Source organism: Monodelphis domestica, chromosome 4 (genome assembly GCF_027887165.1).
Source record: "Monodelphis domestica isolate mMonDom1 chromosome 4, mMonDom1.pri, whole genome shotgun sequence".
In the NCBI taxonomy this organism is placed as follows: domain Eukaryota; kingdom Metazoa; phylum Chordata; class Mammalia; order Didelphimorphia; family Didelphidae; genus Monodelphis; species Monodelphis domestica.
In genome coordinates, this window is record NC_077230.1 from 436,295,144 (window position 1) to 436,322,093 (window position 26,950).

The 26,950-nt window shown below is 40.4% G+C and overlaps 1 long non-coding RNA gene and 1 pseudogene across 1 annotated transcript; one reads left to right on the forward strand and one right to left on the reverse strand.

The window, feature by feature from the left end:
* Positions 1 to 26,950, forward strand: part of LOC103105110 (zinc finger protein 420-like) — a 54,421-nt pseudogene that overhangs the window by 19,150 nt on the left and 8,321 nt on the right.
* LOC107649083 (uncharacterized) lies at positions 2,161 to 6,571 on the reverse strand. Its single transcript, XR_001622495.2, has 2 exons — positions 3,499 to 6,571; positions 2,161 to 3,378 (listed from the first exon to the last, which is right to left on the reverse strand). It is a non-coding gene; the product is annotated as an uncharacterized LOC107649083 (long non-coding RNA).

The window sequence follows — 26,950 nt, forward strand, 5'->3', positions numbered from 1 at the left end:
TATCCTGGTGAAGGAACAAAAAGAGGCCTGCACCACAGATCATTGCATATGTGAAGGGAAGTGAGGTGAGGGATGACTGGGAAGGAAGGAGATGGGCAGAGGATGAAGGACTTTAACAGCCAGGCAGGGTTTTCTATTTGATGCTGGTGAGAGGGAGCCCAGGGAATTTCTTGAGGAGGCAGTGACATGAACAGAAGTGAATTTTAGGAAGAGGAATGTGGCACCTGGGTGCAAGATTGGGTGGCCTGGGCAGAGACCGGAGGCAGTCATATCATGAAGGAGGACCTTGGAACACCTAAGGTGTGAGGTGATTTAGGCCTGATCCCAGAAAGTGGCAATGTTGGGAGAGACAAGGAAGTGAGAGATGATACCAAAGGAGAATCACAGGACTTTACATTACATTGAATATGGGTGGATGATGATGAGTGATTGATACTTAGGAAGGGAACAGATAAGTCCCTGCAGTCCAAGTGCTGAGTGTCTTAATAGACAACCATGGAGATGTTTTGAGAAGAAATGGCAGGTCATGAACCTCCCTCTTAGCTGATGAGGGAAAAGAGTGTCTTGGTATGGAAATATATTATGTTCAAGAGGGAAATAGATGAATAGGACAGAGAAGAAGAATAAATGGTTGGAGAAGGAGAATAGAGATGGTGAGAAAAATAGTCAAATCGCAACAATAAGACATATATATCTCCTGCCAAGTGCCAAGTGATTTACAAATAGGTTCTCACTTAATCCTCACAACAACCCTGAGAGTTGGTGATTTTATTATCCCCCTTTTAGAAATAAGGACATTAAATCAAACAAAGGTCCTGTGACTTGCTGAGTATCATGCAGGTAGGAAGTGTCTAGAGATTGGATAAACTTGGGTGTTCCTGACCCCTAGGCCTAATGTTCCATCTGTTGTGCCCCCTAGCTCCCTTTTGCTGGAAAAAGTTGGAAGCTGCAAACAGGGGAGGTAAATGGATGAGAGACTAGTTTTTCTTTCTGAGGATTGAAAAAAGATGAGAAAACATAATTCTCTTAACAAAGTGTACATGGGACGAGTCTCTTGTGTAAATGTCAAAACTGTAAGGATAATTTTTAGTGTTTTGACTTAAAATCTAAAATAAGTGGTCGCCATGGGAAATTCTCAAATATGAAAATACCCAATTCAGCTGGGATTTATGGAAATTTTAAATTAATAAAGAAAGAAGGAATTAAGGGAAGGGGAGTGAGAGAGAGAGAGAGTGAGAGAGTGAATTTAAACTGCTCTGGCTCAGGCTGAGCCAAGCAGTAGAAAAAGGCCTAGGCCAAAATGGCCTAGGCCTGAGCCTAAGGGAGAGCGAGTCAGTCTTTATCACTCAACACAAGACCTTCTCCAACCTGGGTTCTTCCACTCCAAAATGAAATTACTCTCCAAACTGAATTCAATTGTCCCTGAACTGTTCCTTCGCCTCCTTTTAAAGAGTTTCTTCTCTTATGTCACCTCCCCTAAATTTTCACATCTACCAATCACAGTAGATGCTTTTTTCCAGGACTGCCCATTCTTAGTTTTCACCTTCTTTGGTTTTCACCTCCTCTGGTTAGATTAAATCTTCTGAGTACTTCACACCTCTTTGTTAATCTTGCCTTTTGTAATTTAACCTTTACAGGTACTTAACACCTTTTTGTATTAGACATAAAAACAGACCTAGCTTAAGGTTCTAGCTTTACTATAAGGTATGAGTTGGGGACTTTTCATTGTTCAATCAGGAGTTTACAACTTTATCTTCCCCTAAGGCACTGTCTGAGTAGGATGGAGTAATTTCCAAGTTCACACTTGGTAAAAAGAGAGGAGAGTAGCCAAATGGATTAGAAAGCAAACATGTATATAAGAAAGAGTCTTGATACAAAAATTCTCAAAAGCATTCAGTGGCATTATAGAAAACCTTTTGGACCTCTACTCCTAACCTCACCCCAGTGTATGGCTTTGACCCCAGGAGATACACTAGACCTATGATTAAAGGGATCCTAGAAAGAGACAAAAGTTCCTCTTACAGAACTGAAAATGGCAGCTGTTGTTTTTTGTTGTTGCAAAACTCTGGAAACAAAGATGGTGCCCATATATTCGGGAAAGCCTGAACAAATTGTGACAAATGTTTTCAGCCAATCTGCAAATAAACAAAGAGGCAAAGCTCCAAGCCAGTAATGGGTTTATTGAGAGACAGTGGTCTTGCAGCAAAGCTGAGTCATTAGGTTTTTGTCCTGACCTAAGACAACTAAGTGGAAGTTTTCTCCTTTTTATATCCTAGAATTACATCGTTCAAGATCCCACCCCAAAAGTCAACCACCAATCCAAGGTCTTAATGGGCAGGAGGTCCATTGTCTAGAAATGATTCAGTGCTACCTTCTTGAGGAGGTATCTCAGGTTCTTATTGAGTCCTGGTTAGTTAGGATGGTTTTCAGTCTGATATACTAACAATGTCCCTTGGTCAAGGGGTCAGCACACTTCCAGAGCTCCAGCCACTCTTCACATGCCTTATGTGATTGATAAGTTTTTAGCTCATTTCATGAGTCACACCCTAACACAAATGCTAACTTATAAAGGAAGTAACTAGATTTGCTGCATAGTTTAGACTTCCTTTATAAAATATAATTACTGGGTTTCTTTTAATATTCCTATAATTCTGTTAATCCCTATTCAGTATTGTCCCAGATTAATCACTTCCTTTGGTTACATACTAATTGTGATAACGGGGTTCTTTTTTAAAGAGTCAGGGGACTGGGATTCTCATTCTCCATAGTTCCTCCTCTGATCCTAAAGGAAATGCCTCTATTTTCTTGAGGATCATTTCAATCTATGGGCAATGAAAGAAGTTTACAATATTTTTCCTAGAGAGCAGTCCTCTGAGGCTCAATGCAAATCCAGAGAGGGCCTTCCCCTACTGAGATGCACCTATATGGTTATTCATAAGACTGAGGCATAGGTACAGCTTATAGGGAATTGATTACAATTATATGAGTACAATGCATGCTTAGTAAAGAACAGTGTACTCATTGACGCAGAAACAACATAAGTAGACTGAATAATCTGGAGGTCCCATCACAGTGGTCAAACAACACTTCCTTTAGAGAAGATGATCTTGATACAAATCTGAATAGTGTCTTTGGCAAACTTTTGCACAAACTGGGCAACATGTGACTCCAAGATGGTATCCCAGCGGTTCAGCTACCCTGAGACATGGTATGGCTTGTCTCCTCTTGTTTGTATTTCCCATACAAGGTCTTCTAGTCATGAAGAGTTGGAATCAGGTTCATCTGGGATCACAGGTGCATCATTAATTGCTATAAGATCATTGAAAGGGGAAAAGTCTCAATTCCTTAGAAGTCAATAATGTTTATGACTGGACTGGGCTGAAATAAAAGAACATTATTAGTGTCTAAGTAATAGAAAAGAAAGGAAAAGAAAAAAAAAGAAAAGAAAAGAAAAGAAAAAAAGGGCTCAAATGAAATAGACTGCAATTGAATACTCACAGAGAGTCAAGTAATAGGGATATGCATTTAGTCCAAAACCTTGATGGAATCTTGAAACAAAGTCTTGTTTACATCTGGAAGATACTGTAGAACCAGCTGGTTTTCAAAAGTGGTTAGCCTAGACATATAAATAATGTATGGTAAGTTTTCCCCCCGAACCAAATTAGTGCTGTTACGGATTCAGAAAGAAACTTAACTCAGCTATTGGATTGTTGCTTCCCTTATTTCTAGTGGAGGACACAGAAACAAGACCTCTGGAGTGGTTTCTCACAGTTATGGGTGGGATTAAATGAGCAATAACACATTCACTATCCCATCCAGCAGGAAGAGATGAAAAAGCAACTCCTGCACAAATATAAAACTGGCCTCAACTAAGATTGGGAGTCATTGAAAAAGCCCCATTAAAGGCGGTAGGTTGCAGTGACAAAGTAGATTTTAGTGAAAGTACATATAAGAGAACGCAGGTGTTTTTGGGTAGGATATTAAATGTCATACCACAGTCAATAGTAGTTGTTAAATCAATAATATGATCAATCTTGTTCCTTAAAATACAAATTTTTTTTTTAAATTAAGCAGTGGCTTTTTCACTGTCAGATGAGGTATTCCTGCCTTAGAGTTGACTTGAGCCTAATTAAGAGTCTTGAGTTTGTATTTAAACAGTAATTAAAGAGAGAATATTCATAGGCCCTAAGTAATTCCATTGCATTATATTATGAGTTCTGTGGATGCAGAATGAGGATGCAGGCTGCAAAAATGAATGGCGCAAAAAGGCCACAATGCTGTAATTCTGAAGCTACAAGGTGGGACATCATGTCTTATATAGTTACAGGAACAGTGGCCCGTCTTTCTGGACAATGTCTGTGAATTTTCTGACATTGCCAACATCCATGTTCTCCTTTGAGTCCAGCCTGATGCACACTGTAACTCATGTGACTCTTGAAATTACATGATTGTTTATGATTCATTGACTTTTCCACTCTAGTATTATTGACAGTTGCTAAATGTGAATGCTTTTGTTTAATACCTGGGAGACAAGGTAAACCTCCTGTATACTTAGGGAAGCAGTAGTGATGAATTAAAGAGGGAGGTTTTGGTATTAACCAAACTGGGAGGATCCCAATATCTTCTAAGTTCTAAAGCTCCAATCTCAAAGAAATCTCTTTTAGTCCGACAATATAACTTCACCAAAAGCAAAAGTGATATTAGGATCAAGAAAAATACCAGATTATATGCTGGATTAAGATGCCAAATGCTATTAGCCCTTTTTTAAAATTATTATTATTTTTTTATTTTTTATTTATTTTTTCACTGTTTAAAAAATTTTTATTTGGTCATTTCCAAACATTATTCATTGGAAACAAAGATAATTTTCTTTTCTTCCCTCCCCACCCTCTCACCTCCTATAGCCCATGCACGATTCCACTGAGTATCACATGTGTTCTTGATTCAAACCCATTTCCATGTTGTTGGTATTTGCATTAGAGTGTTCATTTAGAGTCTCTCCTCAGACATGTCCCCTCCACCCCTGTAGTCAAGCAGTTGCTTTTCATCGGTGTTTTTACTCCCACAGTTTATCTTCTGCTTGTGGATAGTGTTTTTTAGATCCCTACAGATTGTTCAGGGTCATTGCATTGCCACTAATGGAGAAGTCCATTACCTTCGATTGTACCACAGTGTATCAGTCTCTGTGTACAATGTTTTCCTGGTTCTGCTCCTTTCGCTCTGCATCACTTCCTGGAGGTTGTTCCAGTCTCCATGGAATTCCTCCACTTTATTATTCCTTTTAGCACAATAGTATTCCATCACCAACATATACCACAATTTGTTCAGCCATTCCCCAGTTGAAGGGCATCCCCTCATTTTCCAATTTTTGGCCACCACAAAGAGTGCAGCTATGAATATTCTTGTACAAGTCTTTTTCCTTATTATCTCTTTGGGGTACAAGCCCAATAGTGCTATGGCTGGATCAAAGGGCAGACAGTCTTTTATCGCCCTTTGGGCATAGTTCCAAATTGCCCTCCAGAATGGTTGGATCAATTCACAACTTCACCAGCAATGAATTAGTGTCCCTACTTTGCCACATCCCCTCCAGCATTCATTACTTTCCTTTGCTGTCATGTTAGCCAATCTGCTAGGTGTGAGGTGATACCTCAGAAGTTGTTTTGATTTGCATCTCTCTGATTATAAGAGATGTAGAACACTTTTTCATGTGCTTATTAATAGTTTTGATTTCTTTATCTGAAAACTGCCTATCCATGTCCCTTGCCCATTTATCAATTGGAGAATGGCTTGGTTTTTTGTACAATTGATTTAGCTCTTTGTAAATTTGAGTAATTAAACCTTTGTCAGAGGTTTTTATGAAGATTGTTTCCCAATTTGTTGCTACCCTTCTGATTTTAGTTACATTGGTTTTGTTTGTACAAAAACTTTTTAATTTGATGTAGTCAAAATTATTTATTTTACATTTTGTGACTCTTTCTAAGTCTTGCTTGGTTTTAAAATCTTTCCCTTCCCAAGGTCTGACATGTATACTATTCTGTGTTCACCTAATTTACTTATAGTTTCCTTCTTTATATTCAAGCCATTCACCCATTCTGAATTTATCTTAGTGTAGGGTGTGAGGTGTTGATCCAAACCTAATCTCTCCCACACTGTCTTCCAATTTTCCCAGCAGTTTTTATCTCCTTTTCCTGCCTTTTCTTCTTTCACTATTTCCTTCTACACCAATGTTTGCTTTTGAACAGTCCCCCTTGTTCCCACCCTTATTTTACTTCCCTTTCTACCCCCCTCCCTATTTATCCCCCCCTTATTTTCCCTGTAGTCTTTCTAAAATTAACCCCCTGCTCCCTCCCTCTCTTGTACTGCTTCCCTCCCCACCAGACCATTTGTTACCCTTCTACTCCCCTATAGGGTGCAAATCTATTCTCTGCCCCCAATGGATTGGATTGTTTTTCCCTCTTTGAGTCACTTTCAAAGCACGTAAAAGTTGAGTATTTCCTGTCTCTGACCTCTTTACCCTTCCAGTGTATTGATGTTCTTCCCCCCCCCACTATGAATATAAATTTACCCCATTTGTTTCTTCTCCCATTTCTTTTAATATTAATCTATTTTAAGCTCTAGTTTTATATATATATATATATATATATATATATGCATACTCATTCATATGTATTTTTGCATGCATATATCTATATACCTATTTATGCCTTGTCCTTTCATCCTATAGTTTGTTGCTGTTCCCTCTAAGTATACTTCTTTTTGCTGCCCAGGTAATAACAACAGTTTTTAAGAGTTACCAATGACCTCTTTTCTTATAGGGATACATATCATTTTAACTTATTGAGTCTCTTAAAAAAATTTTTTTTTGTTTTTCTTTTTTCCCCTCTTTTTTAATTACCTTTTGATGATTCTCTTGAGTTCTGTGCTTGTACATCAAATTTTCTGTTCAGGTCTGGTCTTTTCTTTACGAATTCTTGAAATTCTTCTATTTTGTTGAATGACCATACTTTCCCCTGAAAGAATATAAGCAATTTTGCTGGGTAGTTGATTCTTGGTTGTAGACCTAGTTCCCTTGCTTTCCGGAATATCGTATTCCATACCTTTCTTTTTTTCAGTGTGGATGCAGCTAGATCCTGAGTTATCCTCACTGTGGTTCCTTGGTATTTGAATGACTTCTTCTTGGCAGCTTGTAATATCTTTTCTTTGGTCTGATAGTTCTTGAATTTGGCTATAACATTCCTGGGTGTTGTCAGTTGGGGATTAAGTACAGGAGGTGATCTGTGGTTTCTATCAATCTCCACTTTTCCCTCTTGTTCAAGGATTTCGGGGCAGTTTTCTTTAATAATTTCCTGTAATATAATGTCCAGCCTTTTTCTTTTGTCATGGTCTTCTGGTAGGCTAATAATTCTTAAATTGTCTCTCCTTGAACGATTTTCTAAATCCTCTGTTTTGTGAATGAGATGCTTCATATTTTCCTCAATTTTTTCATTCTTTTGGTTTTGTTTTATAGTGTCCTGCTGCCTTGTGAGGTCACATGATTCTAGTTGTTGTATTCTGGTTCTTAAAGACTGGATTTCATCCTTAGTTTTTTGGTCGTCCTTTTCCTTTTGGTCAGATTTTCTTTGGAGGTCATCTTTCATCTTCTTCACCTCATCTTTCATCTGCTTTACCTCATCTTTCATCTCCTTTGCCTCATTTTCCAGCTGGTTGATTTTGGCTTTCAAGAAACTATTTTCTGTTTCCAGATGACTTATCTTAGTTTTTAAGTTCTTTTCCCAATTGTCTTCAGCCTCTCTTAATTGTGTTTTGAATTGCATTTTGAGTTCTTCCAAAGCCTGTATCCAATTCGCTGGGATTTCTGATTTTTCCTTTGCTGATCCCTCCCCCTCTGTTTCATTTGCTCTTTGCTCATTACCTGTGCAGAAGCTGTCTATTGTAATTTCTTTCTTCTTTTTCTGTTGTTTGCTCGAGTTTACCCCTTCTTTGCTCCCTGTATTTGGCTGTGCTCTTGCTCCTCTCATTTTGTTTTGGTTTTGGGGCTGTCAGTCTCCCCTCTTGGAGCTTTGTCAGATCTCTTGGTACAGTCTCTAGGGGAGGAATGTTAGCTTCCCTGTCCTCTGGAGGCTTGTGATTGGATTGAGTTCAACTGGGTCGGGCTGTATCGCTAGTAGCCCTTTTGAATGGATACCTTTGTCCTTGAATTTCTTCTTTTATATGAATTTCTGGAATATCCTCAAAAACCCTGTCACTTCCACTAGAATAACTTCCAGAGTTTTTGCTTTTCCTAGAATGTGAAACATTTTTAGTGATTTGACTTCTTCTGGTGTACTCTGAGGAAAGGCATCTGTCTTATGAATTTCAGGAATAAAATTCTTTTTTTCACTATAATACTCTTTCCTCACATGACTGTTAAGATCAATAGGCTGTCTCATAAACTGCTTTGCTCTCTTTAAGTTAGGTATCTTCAGATAATTCAAAATGACATGCATCTGAATAGTAATGACAAGCTAAATTAGCACGTACTCTTAGGACAGTGCCAGGTGGTTGAGCGCCACGATCAGTGAGTGCCACAATATTAAAATGTTTATTATTCAAAGTTTTCCTCTCTTCTCCAATCGGTCAGACTGAAAGTAGAAGCAACAAGGGAACTTTTGCTAATACGAATTGAAACAGATAGTTCAGATAAACAGTTTGGAAATGGAGTGGAACATTTCCTTTAATTTCTATATGGAAAAGTAAATTCTTTGGCTCAGTAAGAAATTACTTGTGTTTGGGTATGAAGTTCTTAAGAAGAATAATTCCCACAGATTTTATTGTTTGGCTATACCCAATAACTAATTAATTAGCTTCTTTTGTTGTAAGGAGTTACTACCCCTTACTAGATAATAGTGTGGTATCACTATAGTTTGTCCTGATGGATAGACTGGAGATTATGACTGTTGAAACAAGATGGCTCCTCTGTAGCAATCTTAAGAATTCCGGCTTAGGCAGTAATACATAAAAATATATTTATTATAATAAAAACTAAGCAACGGGAATAGGAAAGTGAAATAATTGGAAAAGAATATATTAATCCCTAAGGTAATAAATCTTACCTAATATCCCAAAACCCTCTGACCCACAAGGGTATCTTCAGTCTCCAGCAAGTTGGAGCTGCTCTGTCTACCTCTTTATCTAAATTCCCCAAAAAACTAATCTTATCCTACACTAAAATTTAACTTATTTACAACAGAAGAGTAAGTTAGTCTTTCTTCTTAGCAGTCTAGTTGGAAACAACAGCTCAGATTCAACACAGCCTTCTCCAAATTCATAGCAATGAATGGACTGGCAATGATTTTTCTACCAGCAATCTCCTTCAGTGTTATGGTTCACTAGATGAATTTTGTTGTAGCAAAGTAACCGAGAATTCCCCAGGTTTTGTCACTTTTTGACTTTCTTATCACCACAGGATCAGTCCCAAAATGCCCAGACAGTTGGGTAACTGCCTCCCAAGGCACTCTGGGAAAATTCTCTCACCTATAATTCCTCTCCAAGATTCCATTTAAACTTAGCTCTCTTTTGCATTTATAAATCACTCATGTTATTTATCTCTATGTCCTAGTGAATTCTTACTTACGCCTAATTACCAAATATCCTACTACATTTTAAAGACTTTGTACATATTTTCATTTACTAAGTTTTAACTTTTGTCATGCCAGTCTAAATAGGAAAGGCCTCCTCTGCCCCCTTTTTTGCAGCAGCTTCCTGAGTAGGCTCTCAGATGGAATAGCTAATCTCACTTCCTTTTTCTCTCTAGCAAATTTACACCCCATGTAATTAGCCTAAGAATTTCTCCTACATGTAATCGAAAAGGGGACTCTGCAGGTACATATATCTGTAAGTTTGACTAACTGATCCTGTATGGGCATATTTAATCAATGGTGATTAAATGAATAACTTTAAAGGTATCTCTCAGTGTAACGTAATTCATGCCAGATTTAAAACTAAAGAAACAGGACAGAAACAGACCACATAATGATAAAGAACCCCCCAAAAGTGGGAGGATTTGTATATGATAAAATAGAGTACAGAGATTGACATTTAACAAGGTCTTTGTGTTTACTTTCTTCAGGATTTAAGGTAGCCAAGGCTCTCAAACATTCTAAATATCTCATCTGTTCCCAATTTGCACTATGATTTTGTTCTAGAAAATTCTCTAAATTGTCCAGAGTATAAGGGTCAAGAGTCTCAAATTTTTACCATATCCAATTATTGAATTTGTTAATATTTTTTAAACTTTTATGTCATTCCTTAGGCATCCCTTTTCCTATTGACAGTTCTCCTTTCACTGATCTAACTAAAAGTAAAAATCCTGAGGGTGCCTTGTTTGAAATAGCAAATTTTGAGACCATCCATGCCTACAACCCTAATCTAATAATGACTTTTAAATTCGTTTTGGCCATAGTTCCCACATCAGAAAGGAGGATCCTGGCTAAGTTCAGAAGGAGGCCAGTGAGGAAACCAAAGCAGATCTATCCAACTTCTCTCTCTCTCAGCCTGAGTTTCTTAACAACTCACAGAATTACCAAGCTACTTCCTGTTTTAGCAAATTTATATTAATAGGTAGATGTTAAACAGTATTTAATAGGACAAAATTTTTTCCTTTCCTGTTAATCAATTTGTCGTATTTCTCTGACTTCTTTTAAACTATGTTGTATTTAACTTTTATTAATGAGAGCCTCGGTCCTTTTGCCTTAAACAGGAGACAAACAAACAGACACCACCATTTATATGAGTGAGCTACGTAGAACATTCAGCTAAGCTAAATGGAGTAGGGGTCTCCCAACCTGAAGTTAATGGAAACTTACCTACATCTTGGCTTTGAAAAAATTTGGTTTGGAGGGATAGGTTAAGTCCATCGCCCTGGATTATATCATCTGAAGGAGTCTGAGGATGTAAGATTTAAATTCAATTTAGGTTTTGATTGAATACAAGAGTTATAAAAAGTGGTCGCTGTTAATAAAATATTAGCCCCTAAATCAAAAGGACTGTTAGCAACTTTTATTTTATAAAAATTAAAATCTCAATAATAAAAAATATATTTTAAGGGATTTATTAAATGATCATTAGAAATCAAGGAATAAAGAGGATACAAAATAAAGACCACATGCCCATGACTGATCAGCCAGTTCAAACACCCTCCTTACCACCACCAAGTTCAGGACCGGAAGTAAAGAGGTGGGATCTTCCATATCCCAGCCTAATATCCCCTATCTAAAGGAAGTACATAAGGACAGGAAGTCAGTGAGCTCCTGGGAAATGTAGTTCTTTTTTTTTAGGGTAATAGATTTTCAATTATACAATTTAAAATGAGGTAGAAAAAGTGAAAGTAGGAAATGGAGAAAGGGGACAAAGCCTTAACAAGCTTAACAGTCCCATGTCCTACTCTGGTGAAGTCTGGTTCAGGCCCCAGCAAAGTCTTCCTGAAATAGAGGATAGAAATAGAGGGTACACTGTGGTGTATGGATGATACCTCAGTTTCCCTTTTAGTGCAGTAAAGCAGTTCTTTCCTTACTACATTGGGCTAGCTGCAACTAAGTTTTCCCAAGCAGTTGTTTAAAAAAAAAAAAAAACCTAATAGGTTTATTTTTAATGAAGAGATAGGAAGGGAAGATTGAGGATTTAGGATGCCCTCTAACCACTATTCTCTCTCTCCCCCTCTTCCCTCTATGCTCTCCACATGGAGAATTCTTTCTCTTAAGGCTCCCTACAAACCCTTCCTGGCTCTTGCTAAAACCCCCCAAACCCTCTCTATTCTACCTGACACTATAAATCCTCCCTTTTGTTGGATTGTCAGGATGTGGCAGGTTAAGGATGAACTCTGTATGTTGGAGTTCAATCCCTGCTGGGTCAGGTCTGAGGTTTGATCCTCAGCCCTCACACAACTGCCTCTGAGCCACGATGCTTTAGTCAGGGTTTTGAGAGTCTGTATGATCTTCTCTAGGATGGTTCTTCTGGTGAGGAAAGATACTTCAAGAGAAATCAAAAGGTTTCCCTTCTTTCACTCACAGGCTGGTATAAAAAGGATCAGAAGAGAAAAGCTCCTTCCTCTCTGAGCTCCCAGCCAGGAAGAACACAGTTGGCAGTTGCTGCTTCAAAATCTCCTTCCACATTCCAGAATCTCTCTCTTAGAGTTCTTAGCATGTGGTCATGCTAGCCTCTGCAAACCAACTTCTAACTATACTTAACTTTATTTATATTTCTACAATTTCTACCATTACATTCCACCCTCTCAGCAAAAAGTAAAATGTTTGAAAAACCATTTTTTTATTTGCTCACCAATAAATATATAAATGCCCCTTATTGCAATCCTATTCTATTATACTTACCCAAAGTAACAAACAAGCTACACTTATCTATTTATCCTACTTCTATGCACTACCTTACACTAGGGAAATCAAACTAGGGAAAGAAAGGAAAGGGAATTATAATAAACAGTTACATAGATCAGAATCAAAATGCAAACATTTGCAAAAACAAGAATAAAAAGTTCAAAATTCAAAATAGAAAATATGATAATAAAATCCCTAAATGCAAAATATAAAATGCAAAATGTAAAACTTTTTCCATAAATAGTTGTTACAAAGAATAAAATGTTATTCTAAAGCTAATACAGAAAAACCAAATTTATCAAAAATTTCACAACAATTTAATAAAATTCATGCACTCAGTTTTTGAATGTCAGCAATTCACTTTTGGGAAATATTTCTACAATCCCCAGATAGTATGAACCCTAAATATTCAGCTCTAGGCAAGCACCACAGAAACTTTGCTTTGGAGATCTTATGTCCTTGCTTATACAACTCACACAAAAGAAATTTGGGATTGACAAATATAAGAATTAAAAAGAGTTGTGGTCACCATTTATAATAATTAAATATTAAGTCATGAGACTGTTAGTAGCTTTATTACAGAAAAATAGTGATAGTAAGAGAGGGAAGTGTAGGAAGGAGGTAGAAAATATTGCCTAGATAAAAATACCCTAAGTCCAGGTCTGAGTGTCTCCAGACCACAAATGTGAATCTCACCAGCCCATGAGGGAGTCTCCAGCCAAGCGTTTCAACAACCAAATACCAAAGAGGCTGAGATGCAAAAGCAGTCTCTCACATGAAGGAGGCAAGAGTCTCAACCAAGTAAGTATCTCTCTTTGCCTCTTTAGCCTGAGTCTTCAATGCAGAAAGCCGAATCCTCACCAGAATCCAAAGCCCAAATCAGCAAGCTGAAATCCGAAGCCATGAAAGACGCTGAGCAGTCCAAGAGCTTGATCCACCAAGGTGTCAAAAGATCTCAAAGAATCTCACCAGAGCTCACCCACAAGGCAAAAGAACACAAAAGAACAACCAGGGTCCCAGAGCATAATGATTAAATTGGTGTTTTGACTAAATAAGAGAGTTATAAAAAAGTGGTCACTGATTGTTATCCCTTAAGTCAGGAAAATCGTTAGCAGCTTTTAACAATTTTGTTTAATGGGAATATTAGTAAAAGGAGGGAGATGAGGAAGGGAAAGGTAAGGAGACTGAATAGCCTACCCTAAATGCTGATCTGGTGAAATGAAGCTCTCTCCCCAACAGAGTTCCAGTCTCTATGTGCTAATCCTAGTCACTAACCAGCAAGCAGAGCAGAATTGAGGCAAAGTCCCAATGCAGAAAAACTCGTGAGCTAAGCTCACCAAGGCAGCAATGAACCTAACAAGAAAGTCCTGATTCTAAGAAGCTCCAAAGCTAAAGTCAAAAGTCCCAAAGCCAAAAACTCCAATCAAAGGGCTAAAAGCTCCAAGTTGAAACCAAAGTCTTAAAGCCCCTGGGAACCATCCTCCAAAGAAGAAGCCTACAGGAGAAGATCCAAAGGAGCAGAGATTCCAAAGAAGTACTCCCAAGGAGAAGATTCAAGGAGAAGTCACTTAGACAGGAAGTTCAGGACTTTTTATAGTTCTTTTTCCATATCATTTCCTGCCCCTTCTTCACTGTTATATTGAAACTAAAGCTGGTATTGATAAAACTAAAGCTGATGTATTTTAACTATTTTGTAGATGGTGAATGGAAGGCCAGAATCAATTTCGTATAATCCTTATTTATTTTGTACTATGAGGGGAGACTATATGAAGACTGCTTCGGCGGAAGAGGCGAAAGAAACCAATAAGAAGGTTCAATGGCTGAGATGGCGATGCAGCAAAGCACTGTGGAGTGCTTAGGGCGTGTTGGAGCACAAAAGACAACACGGCCATCCAATGCAGCTGAGGAAGTCTCCAGGCGTAACAATTTTTTATGCCAATGGACTCAGGTTTCCAACGCTGAGAGAGTGGGACTGTCTCTGTGCATCGACTTTTCCACTTAAATCTCTTTCACACACAAGTATCTTTGTGCACACTCATCTATCCTGACCCCGTCCACCTTCTTCAAGACCTGCGGCGATGGGGGAGTGGCGACGCAACAGGTGGAGGTGACCACTGGCAGTTGTAGTCACGATCCTGCACGTAGGTGGCCCACGGACCAGTGGTCACTCGGCCCTGTGGGCAGCAGGGACGTTCAGCAGCATCCTGGGCGACTGAGCAGCCCTCTCTAGGACAGCACTGCTCACCCTAATCAAGGGAGGGGACTAGAAAAGGTGTCCCAAACATTGCCTGCCCTACAAACACCCGGTCAGCACACTGTGGCTGGCGTGTCATCCCTTTAAGTGGTCGAAATCAAAAGAAACAAAATACAAAGAAACTTCTACTAGGAGCAAAGAACATTACTTGATAGAGAGAATACCCCAAGACCTGAGAGAAGAACAGCTCTAATCTGTAAAGAACTGGCGCGATATAACATCGACATCGCAGCCTTAAGTGAAACACGACTACCAGAAGAGGGATCACTCAGTGAACCCCCACTGGATACACCTTCTTCTGGAAAGGTAGAGCCACAAATGAAGACAGAATTCATGGTGTTGGCCTGGCTATCAAGACCAGTTTGCTCAAACAGCTGCCAGACTTGCCTGTGGGCATCAGCGAGAGGCTCATGAAGATCCATCTGCCTCTCAGCAAAGACCGGTATGCCACACTCATCAGCGCATATGCCCCGACACTGACCAGCACAGAGGAGACCATCAAGCAATTCTACTCTGACCTGAGTGCCGTCCTGCACTCAGTGCCCACAAATGACAAGCTGATACTACTGGGAGACTTCAACGCCCGCATTGGCCAGGACCATGAAAGATGGAAAGGAGTGCTCGGCAAACACGGCGTGGGAAAAATGAACAACGGCCTACTGCTACTCAGCAAATGCTCAGAGTTCGAACTCACCATCATGAACACTGTGTTCAGAATGGCGAACAAATATAAAACAACGTGGATGCACCCACGATCAAAACAGTGGTATCTCATTGACTACATCATTGTACGCCGGCGAGACATCCAGGATGTAAAGATCACCAGAGCCATGAGAGGAGCTGAATGCTGGACAGACCACTGATTGGTTAGAGTGACTCTTCAAATGCGCATTGCGCCTCGCCATCCAAAACGTGCCCAGACAGTTCACGCATTTTACAACGTGAGTCGTCTTAGAGATCCATCTTATTTGCAAACATTCCAGTCCTGCCTGGACGACAAGCTGTCTGCCAAGGGACCACTCACTGGAAGCCCAACCGAGAAATGGAACCAGTTCAGAGACATAGTGAAGGAAACATCAAAGGCAGTCGTAGGCCCCAAACAATGCAACCACCAGGACTGGTTCGACGAGAACAATACTGCTATTGAAGATCTATTGAGCAAAAAGAACAAAGCCTTTATGGAGTGGCAAAATAACCCAAACTCTGCTCCTAAAAAGGACAGATTCAAGTCTCTCCAAGCCACAGTGCAGCGTGAGATCAGGAAGATGCAAGACCGATGGTGGGAAAAAAAGGCAGAAGAAATCCAGCGTTTTGCTGATATGAAAAACTACAAACAATTTTTCAGTGCCCTCAAGACTGTCTATGGGCCATTAAAACCCACCACCACTCCCTTGCTATCCTCTGACAGTGACACTCTCATAAAAGATAAAAAAGGCATCAGCAACAGGTGGAAAGAACACTTCAGTCAGCTTCTCGACTGACCCTCTTCAGTCGACCAAAGTGCCCTTGACCAGATCCCCCAAAACTGCACCATTGAACAACTTGATGTCCCTCCTTCAATAGAGGAAGTCCAAAAAGCCATTAAACAAATGAGTGCAGGCAAGGCACCTGGTAAAGACGGGATCCCAACTGAGGTGTACAAGGCCTTAAATGGAAAGGCGCTCCAGGCATTCCACATAGTGCTGACCAGCATATGGGAGGAGGAAGACATGCCCCCAGAACTCAGAGATGCCTCCATCCGTAGCCCTATACAAGAACAAAGGCTCACGAGCAGCCTGTGACAACTACAGAGGCATCTCACTACTCTCCACTGCTGGAAACATCTTCGCCTGTGTTATTATATTCAACAGACTCCTGTCATCTGTTTCAGAGCAGAACCTGCCTGAATCACAATGTGGCTTCCAACCAGATCGCAGCACCATCGACATGGTCTTCACGGTGAGGCAAATGCAGGAAAGATGCCTTGAGCAGAACCTAAGTCTCTACATTGTCTTCATTGACCTGACAAAGGCGTTCAACACAGTGAACAGGGACACATTGTGGGTGATCCTCAGCAAGCTCTGTTGCCCAGCAAAATTCATCAAACTGATCCAGCTCTTTCATGTCGACATGACAGGGGAAGTCCTATCTGGTGGAGAGACTTCCGATCGCTTCAACATCTCCAATGATGTGAAACAAGGCTGTGTCCTCGCTCCGGTACTATTCAACCTATTTTTCACCCAAGTATTACGACATGCTGTGATGGATCTAGACCTGGTCGTCTACATCAAATACTGACTGGATGGCTCACTATTCGACCTTCGGCACCTGACTGCAAAAACAAAAACAACAGAGATACTAATCCTGGAAGCTCTCTTCGCAGATGACTGTGCTCTCATGGCCCACCAAGAAAATCATCTTCAAACCATTGTGGACAGGTTCTCCACCACAACAAAACTGTTTGGCCTGACTATCAGCCTCAGCAAAACAGAGGTGCTGTTCCAACCTGCACCAGGGAGGCCAACGAACCAGCCATGCATTACAATCGACAGCACGCAGCTTTCTAACGTCAACACTTTCAAGTACCTGGGCAGCACCATCGCCAATGACGGGTCCCTAGACCATGAGATTAATGCCAGGATCCAAAAGGCCAGCCAGGCACTCGGGCGGCTGCGCTCCAAAGTCCTCCAACACAGCGGTGTAAGCACTGCGATGAAGCTCAAAGTGTATTACACAGTGGTCCTCAGCTCGCTCCTGTACGGTTGCGAGACATGGACACTATACCGGAAGCCCATGAAACAGCTGGAGCAATTCCACCAGTGCTCCCTCCGGTCAATCATGAGGATCCGATGGCAGGACAGAATCACCAACCAGGAAGTCCTCGACAGAGCCAACTCCACCAGCATCGAAGTCATGGTCCTCAAAACCCAGCTACAATGGTCTGGACACGTCATCCGCATGGACCCACAGCGAATACCAAGACAGGTATTCTATGGTGAACTGTCAGCTGGACTCAGGAAACAAGGCCGACCAAAGAAAAGATACAAGGATCAGCTAAAGTCAAACTTGAAGTGGGCTGGCATTACACCAAAGCAACTAGAACCTGCTGCCTCTGACAGAAGCAGCTGGCGAACCCACATTAACCATGCCGCCGCCACCTTTGAAGATGAACGATGTCTTGTCGCTGCGCGTGAAGGCCAACACCAGGCCACAACCGCACCTCCCGTAACAACTGGCATTCCATGCCCCATGTGCCACAAACTCTGCGCCTCAGCCTGTGGACTCCAAAGCCACATGAGGGTACACCGTAGATGAAACTGCACAAAGACAATAGTCATTCTCGGTCACTGAGATACTACCACTATGAGGGGAGGTAGAGAGAGGAAATAAGAAATGGGGAATAGGAATTATATCTATTAATCTTATGTCTAGATTTCTAAAGCAACTCCCTAAGATCTAACTGCTTGCTTTGTAGTTTCTTCTTGTCTGACAGAGCAGACCTCCTTAACCTTACTCTCACTATCTTAGAATAATATTCTTTATCTAACTATTCTACACTAATTAATAAAATCTTCTTTAACCTCCTTAAAGTAATATATGAAATCAAACTGTCAGATATAACTGTCAGAATCTCTTGGCAGAGAGACGCTGGTGCAGGCCTTGCTCCCAAGTCAGAGAGGGTCAATAGAGCCCCTCTGACAGCTCCTTCTCCCTCCAGGAGAAAAGCTCTCCAGATTCAGACTAACTCAAATTTGTAGATGTATCCCAAACTCTCAAAAGTAACTGACTCAAAATAACTAACTGATCTTTGTCTCAGAGAATGATTCAGGAACTCTGCTCCCAAGGATGTAAGAGATGTAAGAGAAACTGCTTCCAGAACCAACTGAATTCTCTTTTATGATAGACCTCTTAAAGTCATGTAAGACAAGAACAATCTGCTCTGCTTCTTAAAGGCAACAAAGTGATATTAATCACAATCTCCCAATTCGCCTAGCACTGTGTGTAGGGATGTGTGTGGCAGTGCTTATGGTCTTTTAGGTTCTTACTAAGTGTTAATGACTAATTGTCAAAGGTGGGGCATTCCAGGTTCTTGATTGATTAACTAAAAATAGATAAAGGGAGTTTAAATTCTCTTTCAGTGAGGAGAGGAGATTGCAAGGTAACCTTGGAATGAGGCAGCTATTCTTGTGCAGTGCCTCTCAAGTAAATGTAGGTATGGACATAATACCTGTGACCATCCAGGGGAATAGATTTACATTTGTATGTCTGATTGATATGGTGATTTGGAAACAATTTGAGGACCAATGGAGAAATCAAAACGGTATGTTGTACTTAGCTAGAGGGGGTCATCATTTGGTGTAATTGCTGCAGGAATATCCATTCTATTTTATGTCTGTGATGGCTTAGAATCACTCCTCAAAGAAACCTATTAGACTTCAAAAACGCATATGTTTGTTGTCCCTGGGGAAAAATATATTGGTAATCAAACTGAGTAGTTCTTTACCACCTAAGGTACCATTAAAGAATTATAAGACAAAACTTATTCAACATCATTTTGAACTTCCAAGATTTCATGAATCACTAAAGTGACATGGGGTAAGAGGACCAGTGCTAAATCATGCTGTTTACTTCCTGAGAGAATGATGATGAACTCAATATAGAGTAATAGAAATATTTTATGATAGATAATGAAATAATTTGAATATTGAGTAAATGTACAGGAAATGGCTTAATACCTTTGGTTCTAAATAGAAGAAAATTTAGATGTAACATTGAAAATTATTGGATAACATTTAAAAAGAGTAAATCTGTTTTTGAGCTTAGAATATGAAGTTTACAGAGAATAGCCACATAATGCATCCAAACTGATCAGAACAGAATATTAGGAGCATTAACTGAGGTTGTAAAAGTTAGAAATATGATACACAAGAGGCATTTAAAGGAAAGATAGAAAGTACAGTCAAGAAAGACTCATACTGTGGAGAGAGCATGCTGTAAGAGAGTGGTATAGGGGATGGGACCAGATAGCTAGGATTGGGCCAGTATTAAGATGTTAACTGTAGTTTGGGAAGGCCAACAGAGTCCAGTCCAGACAGCCTGATCTGAGATTAACATACACAAACCACTTAATAAGAGGGAAGTTATATTTATTCTAATGGGAAAGGATAAATGGGAATTGGGATAACCCTAATACTAATGCAAACTACCTACAATTTCCCAGATCTAATGTGTTCCCTCATAGGAAGTCTTCAAAGAGTTTGAACTATACTGACCTCACCTCTCTGACCTAAAAAAATCCCAGTCCCTAAATATGCACTAACACCCCCCCCCCTTTAGATGTTATTAGAGGTAGTGGTCTATGGCAATTTGGCAGGGCCCAGGGAGAGGTCCTGGATCCAAAAGGAACCCAACCTGGTATGGTAATCAGATATTCAGGATCACAAGGGAACACACCTGACAGCAGCAAGGCAGCAGGTAGGGTGGGAGATTAGGATAGAATTGGCCACTAAGGAAAAGCAGCCAACCTCTCCAGAAACCTCCAGAGAGACTGCTAAAAACCTCAGTTAACTGTCTGACCCCTCACCCCCAACCCTTTCATATTCTAGAATCTTTATCCACCTGCAGTTCTCCCCTTCAGACCAAACTCATTATATAACCTCTCCTACTTCTAACAATTCTCAATCACAGGGTTTGAGTTGTCCAGTTTTTTTAATCTCATGAAAAACCTCCTAGCTACAGGGAGATTAATCAGGTCACTTCAACATTCTGAGTTCCTGGCCTGAGTTGTGAAGTGTTATGAGAATTCTGGGCCTATTTTTGTCAGGTCTGTTGTTAGATTCCCATGTTATTGTATGTAAAGATACTCCTAAAATCAACTGTTTTATAGATGTGACCAAAGAGCTTATCAAAAAGCTGATTCTCACACTTGAAGTTTGGAAACTCTTCTTTTTACTGGAGAAATAGAATAAATATCAGTTTGCTTTCTGCCATCAGAGGAAAGAACTTATATATCTGTGTATGTCTTTCTGTGTATGTGTCATTATTTCTTTTCTTCAGATGCAAAGACCAGATTTGAAGTGAATGGGATGACTACAAAGCTGAGCATTTTTGTGGAAGGATCTGGTCAGCAAAGATTTATGAATGATGAGAACCCTGACTTCAATTTGAAAGAAAACTCTGACTCTTATATCAAGACAGCTACACATCCAAAGAGTAACTGTGAATTTCATGAAACTGCAATGACATTCACACAGTATTCAGTCCTAAGTCAGTGTAAGAAAATGACCTTAGAAAATGACTGTTTACAAGACAGTGAATATAGAAAATGCCTTCCCAAACAGGTACAACTTGTTCAATTTCTTGTGAAACCTCCTGAAATGCACATGCATCCGAATAATATAATGGAAGTGGCCTCTACCTGGAGTTCAGACCTTATTAGACATCAAAAAAGTTATCCTGGAGAAATGCCTCCTGAAATACACATTTATCAAGGTAATCTAAGGGAAATGACGTCTACTTGGTGTTCAGATCTCATTAGACATCAAAAAAGTCATCCTGGAGAAATGCTTTCTGTAGGTAATAAAGGTGGGAAGACCTTCCCCCGGAACTCTAAGATTTCTGGACATCAGAGAATCCACACTGGAGAGAAACTTTATGAATGTGAACAATGTGGAAAGGCTTTCACACTGAAGGGCAATCTTGTTAAACATCAGAGAATCCACAGTGGAGAGAAACCTTATGAATGTAATCAATGTGGAAAGGCTTTCACACAGAGGGGTATTCTTGTGAAACATCAGAGAATCCACACTGGAGAGAAACCTTATGAATGTCACCAATGTGGAAAGGCTTTCACAGAGAAGTATGCTCTTGCTGTACATCAGAGAATCCACACTGGAGAGAAACCTTATGAATGTAATCAATGTGGAAAGGCTTTCACGGAGAGATACATTCTTGCTATACATCAGAGAGTCCACAGTGGAGAGAAGCCTTATGAATGTAATCAGTGTGGAAGGGCTTTCACAATGAGCTCCAGACTTGCTATACATCAGAGAATCCACACTGGAGAGAAACCTTATGAATGCCATCAATGTGGAAAGGCTTTCACACAGAGGTATGTTCTTACTGCACATCAGAGAATCCACACTGGCGAGAAACCTTATGAATGTAATCAATGTAGAAAGACTTTTACTAAAAGCTCTAGACTGGCTAAACATCAGAGAATCCACACAGGAGAAAAACCTCATGAATGTAATCAGTGTGGAAAGACATTCACACAGAAGGATGTTCTTGCTGTACATCAGAGAATCCACACTGGGGAGAAACCTTATGAATGTAATCAGTGTGGAAAGGCTTTCAGAAGTACCTCTGATCTTCGTAAACATCAGAGAGTCCACAGTGGAGAGAAACCTTATGAATGTAATCAGTGTGGAAAGGCTTTCACACAGAGAGGCAATCTTGCTCAACATCAGAGAATCCACACTGGGAGAAAAGCTTATGAATGTAATCAGTGTGGTAAGGCTTTCACAAAAAGCTCAATACTTGATAAACATCAGAGAAGCCACAGTGGAGAGAAACCTTTTAAGTGCAATCAGTGTGGAAAGTGTTTCACAAAGAACTCCAGGCTTACTATACATCAGAGAATCCACTCTGGGGAGAAACCTTATGAATGCAATCATTGTGGCAAGGCTTTCACGCAGAAGGATGTTCTTGCTGTACATCAGAGAATCCACACTGGAGAGAAACCTTATCAATGTAATCAATGTGAAAAGGCTTTCAGAAGTAGCTCCGATCTTCATAAACATCAGAAAACCCACACTGGAGAGAAACCTTATCAATGTAATCAGTGTGGAAAGGCTTTCACACAGAAGGATGTTCTTGCTGTACATCAGAGAATCCACACTGGGGAGAAACCATATGAATGTAATCAGTGTTTAAAGGCTTTCAGAAGTAGCTCTGATCTTCGGAAACATCAGAGAATCCACACAAGAGAGAAACTTTATGAATGTAATCAATGTGGAAAGACTTTCACAGAAAAGCGTTCTTGCTGTACATCAGAGAATCCACACTGAAAAAAATCTTTATGAACACAAAGAATGTGGAAATATTTAAAAGAGCTCCAGTCTTACTAAACATAAGAGATTCCACACTGGAGAGCAGAGTAAAGGAAAGAAGTGAAGGAGGAATGGGGAACAGAATCTTTAATAGATGATTGGCTTGGTGGATGTGCCCCAGGTGGAATTCTAGCTCTTGGGTAGAGTTTGAAGGCCTGAGATGAGGTCAGAAGGAAAGAAGAGCCATGCCAGAGGCCAACGCATTCATCATTTTGGCGACCAGGGCTTGGGGAAGAGACATAGATAGTGAGGTCCTGGCTCAAGGTGTGATCACTTCTTCCCTTGGGACTAAATTTTCTATGGCTTCTAGAAGCTGGCTTTACATGTGCAGGTGCCAGGTAGATCTGAGAGAGGATGTCTTCCTGTACTCTGTTTCTGCTGGCTGGCCCTTTACATTGATCCTGATCTTTATTGTCTGATCTCTTGGTCAGTGTCTGCCAGTTATGCCAGGATCAGGGCACTTTTCCAGTCCTGGCTCCTGGGCTTGCTCCCTGCCCTTACGACTTATCTGGACTCATAACATCCCAAAGGTCCTGAAATACCATCCTCATCTTTACTATTGGGTCATAGTTGTCCAACCTGCTTATCTCACCCATAGTATCAGAGGGAGATTTGAGTTGGGAGTCACTGAGGCTCTGTTTGGTCTTAGCTGTGAAAGTGAATTTGCCAATTATCTAGACCTGCTGGAGCATCCCCATTATCTAGCTACTCATAGGGAAGTGCCTGTGTGAATTTCACTGCATTACTAATGACTTTAGGAAGCTGACAAGTTTATGCAGTTTGAGTAAAATTCAACTGAAAATTTAGAGCCTATGCCCATGAGAACTCTCATTCTGTTCTGTGAGTTCCTTGTTATCAGCTATGATGTGGATATTCTGTTATGAAACATCTTGAGATAATCTGCTCAACTGTTATCAACTGTTCTTCCCGACTGTGCATCATCTTCCTTATATTGTACCTGGAATTCTCTGCCCATAACGTGCTCTGATTGGATATGCTGTTCAAGAGTAGGCTGGACTCTTTATTATACTTGCTTAATAAAAATAAATTTCAAAAAATTGATTTTACAGGCATGGCATCTCTCAGGTTTTCTTCACTTTTTGGGAAAGAGAGTCTAGAGGCTCGTAGGGGACTGTGTTTGGTACAACACTTCTCAAGTTTGCTTCCCCTTATAAAGAAATTGGAGGAAAAAGGAGCATCCCAGTCCCCTTCTGCCTTTTGACTCTCTTTAGGAGAATGAGAGAGAGTGAGACTTCTTTTTCAGATCAACTTCATTTCTAAAGGTGAACAGGCCTGCTACCCTCCTTTGCTGCTCAGTCTCCTCTAAGGTCAGGGCCAGAGCTTTTGTAACTCTTCTGAGACCTCAGCCTTTGTAGATCTCTATAGGAATGTGTAAGATTTATATTAAATGTACAGTACTTTAAGTAAAGTTTATTATCTGACAAAACAGAACCATGTGACTAAGTTTTTTCTACCTGCTCAAAAGTCCCACTCCATCAAAGCCACAACAGGAAGGGAAAGGGCCAGAGAGACAGACCTCCACCTAATTTATATCCTGTCTACATCAGCATGTAATGAAAGGAAGTGAGTGGGATTCTGGTAATTGTAGTTTTGCTGGGAATCATAGGACGATATTAGAAAATAAGTATTTTTTATTAGTTTAGAGATAAGAAGTAGAGAAGCTGGCTTGAGAAAGAATTGGAGTTTGAAGCAGAGCTGAGAGAGCATGTCAATTTCAAATGTTGACAGTTGTAATCGTTTTCCTGTGGCAGTTACTCTCTCTGGGAGTGGCAGTTGGAGTTGGTCTCTGACAGTTGGCAGAGATACTCAGAGAGACTTTCTCTCAGGGCTGGAGGAGGTAACATATTTGCCTTTCTCTCTGTCTGTTAAAAAACTTGAAGTTCAGTGTTTTCTTTTTCCAACTTGGGAAACACTACTGACTAACTATTGCAGTTTTTATAGATTGATTTAGCTCTGAGAAGACCAACCCTGGCCTTTGGTTTGGACTCTGAGTCTTTTAAGGCTCAGAGTCCTAACTTGATTCTTGTTGAGACTCAACCAGCTAGCCATTGTTATTTTTATAACTTGAAGGTGAAGTTAAGAAGTATAAGGATTATATTGTTAGTTTATTTAGAATAGTATATATTTGGGTTAGTCAGATCAGGAAGGATTAATGGAGCCTGTGAAACACAGGAGGAGCAGTTCCTTGCAGAACCAGGGAGTTTATTTGGGTGGAGTTGGAATCCCTTAGAATTAGAAATCCTTTTATCCTTATATATTTTCAATAACTATGTTATTTTTATATCAAGACTCTCTTTAGCATCCTTGCACCTGGCTCTGAAGAGAAGTTCATTTATGAGCTTCACTTTAGTCTTTAGTGTATCACTGAAGATACGTTTGATTACATCTATCAAAAATATCTCAACAGTTTTGAACCTATAATTGCATAATTTCCCCCCATTTATTTTAAAGCTTCCCGAGGGGAGAGAAGCTTTAAGATAGGAAGATAGAGGAAGGATAGAAGTTTTGGATATCACGAGGGGGATGGCGGAGCCAAATTATAGATATGAGGTGGCAGGAATGAGTCAGAAATGCAGGCCTTATAAATTATCAATGAGCCACAGCAAAGCTCCGATCAGTGGACTATTCAGAAGGCTTGTACCTATCCAGTGATCCAAACTTAATACCACACAGGTCGGAGAGATGATAGAGAAAAGAAAGTGCCTGGCCAAAGGCCAGGTCCCAGGTGAGAGAGATAGAGAAGGATTAAAGATGGCCAAGCTCCAGCAAGGACAGGCATCAGTGTGAGCTGAGATCCAAGAGGAAGAGGAAGAGCGGAAGAGGAAAGGTGGAGCTTGCTGTGGCTGTATTTAATCTCTTTGATATGCAAATATACACAATACATAGGGATGATTATCATTGGTTATTGACAAGGTATAGGTGTGGTTTCTCTTAGCCAGGTGAGCACAAAGAAACCTGTTTTCCCACCTAACCTGTGGGAAGTTGGGGTCAAGGGTCAGAGGCTTTCCCAGCCATGTGCAAGACTGAGCATGCTCTCTTCTAAGACAATCTGTACACACTAACTGTTTCCCTTGCCCCTAGACAGGTGTGGACTGCTACATATTTTTACAGCTCACCATTATTATTTTTACAGTAGGGTTCTGGGAATCATAATTTTACTGGGGATCATGGTTTTGCTGGGAATCATAGTTTTGTTGGGGATCGTAGTTTTTAGGGTAATAGATTCTAATTATACAAATGCAAAGAGAAAGTCTCCCCTCCTTGGAGATCCTTCTTTCTGAAGAAGATTAAAGCCTGGCCCAACAAGGGATCCTGGAACCAGAGAGAATGGCTCCTTGAAGCCAGAGACCCCAATCAGGTGAGTGTAGTCCATCCTCAGACCTGACCATCAGCCAAGGTGAAATCCAGCAGAGCTAAGGAAATGTCATCCTAATAGACTTAGGGTGTCCTTTGCAATGTTGTCATCACAGTAGAAATTGTCCTAAATCCTCTCATTTACCAAGTCTTTGGTCAAGACAGTAAACATTTGGCTAGTGGCTCCACTGTGCCAAGCACTAAGCTAATCTACTAGGAATGTGAAGGAAAGGAAATAAAAAGTCCCTGCCCTGAAGGAGATCACAGTTTAATGGGGAGAAACCATGTGAGCATGTATGTCTAGAAAAGCCATATGCATTATGGATGGGATCCCTCTTTGAGGGAAGGCTCTATTAGTTTTAGGGACCAGGAAAAGCTTGTTTTCCAAAGGTGAGGTATGAGCTGAGAAAGGAGGGAAGCCAGGAGGCCTAGGGTATGAGGGAGGGCATTCCAGTATGAGAGACCCTGGAAAGAGAGTGAGGAGATGGAGGGCCTTGGTCATGGATCAGCCAGGAGGCCAGAGTCCCTGAGTCAGAGTGGAGGTGGGCAAGGTATAAGGAGCCTGGAAAGGGGTTTGGGATTGCCTATGTGGTGTCTGCTATTTGCCACCAGCCTTCTCAGTATGATAACATTTAATCCTATTGGGAGAATTGTCAGGATTTTTACCAAGGTTAGGCAGACTAAGGAAGTCTAAGATGTAGTCAGACAGGCCCCTTAACAGTATTTTTTATTTACTCAGGAGTGTAATCACATTCTCTGAAGGTGATCGACACTGAGGTCCTTCAATTCTAGAGATCATATATTAGGTATGTATTTGTTTTTCTTTAGTCATTTCAGTTGTGGGACTCCTGGTAGCCTTTGGC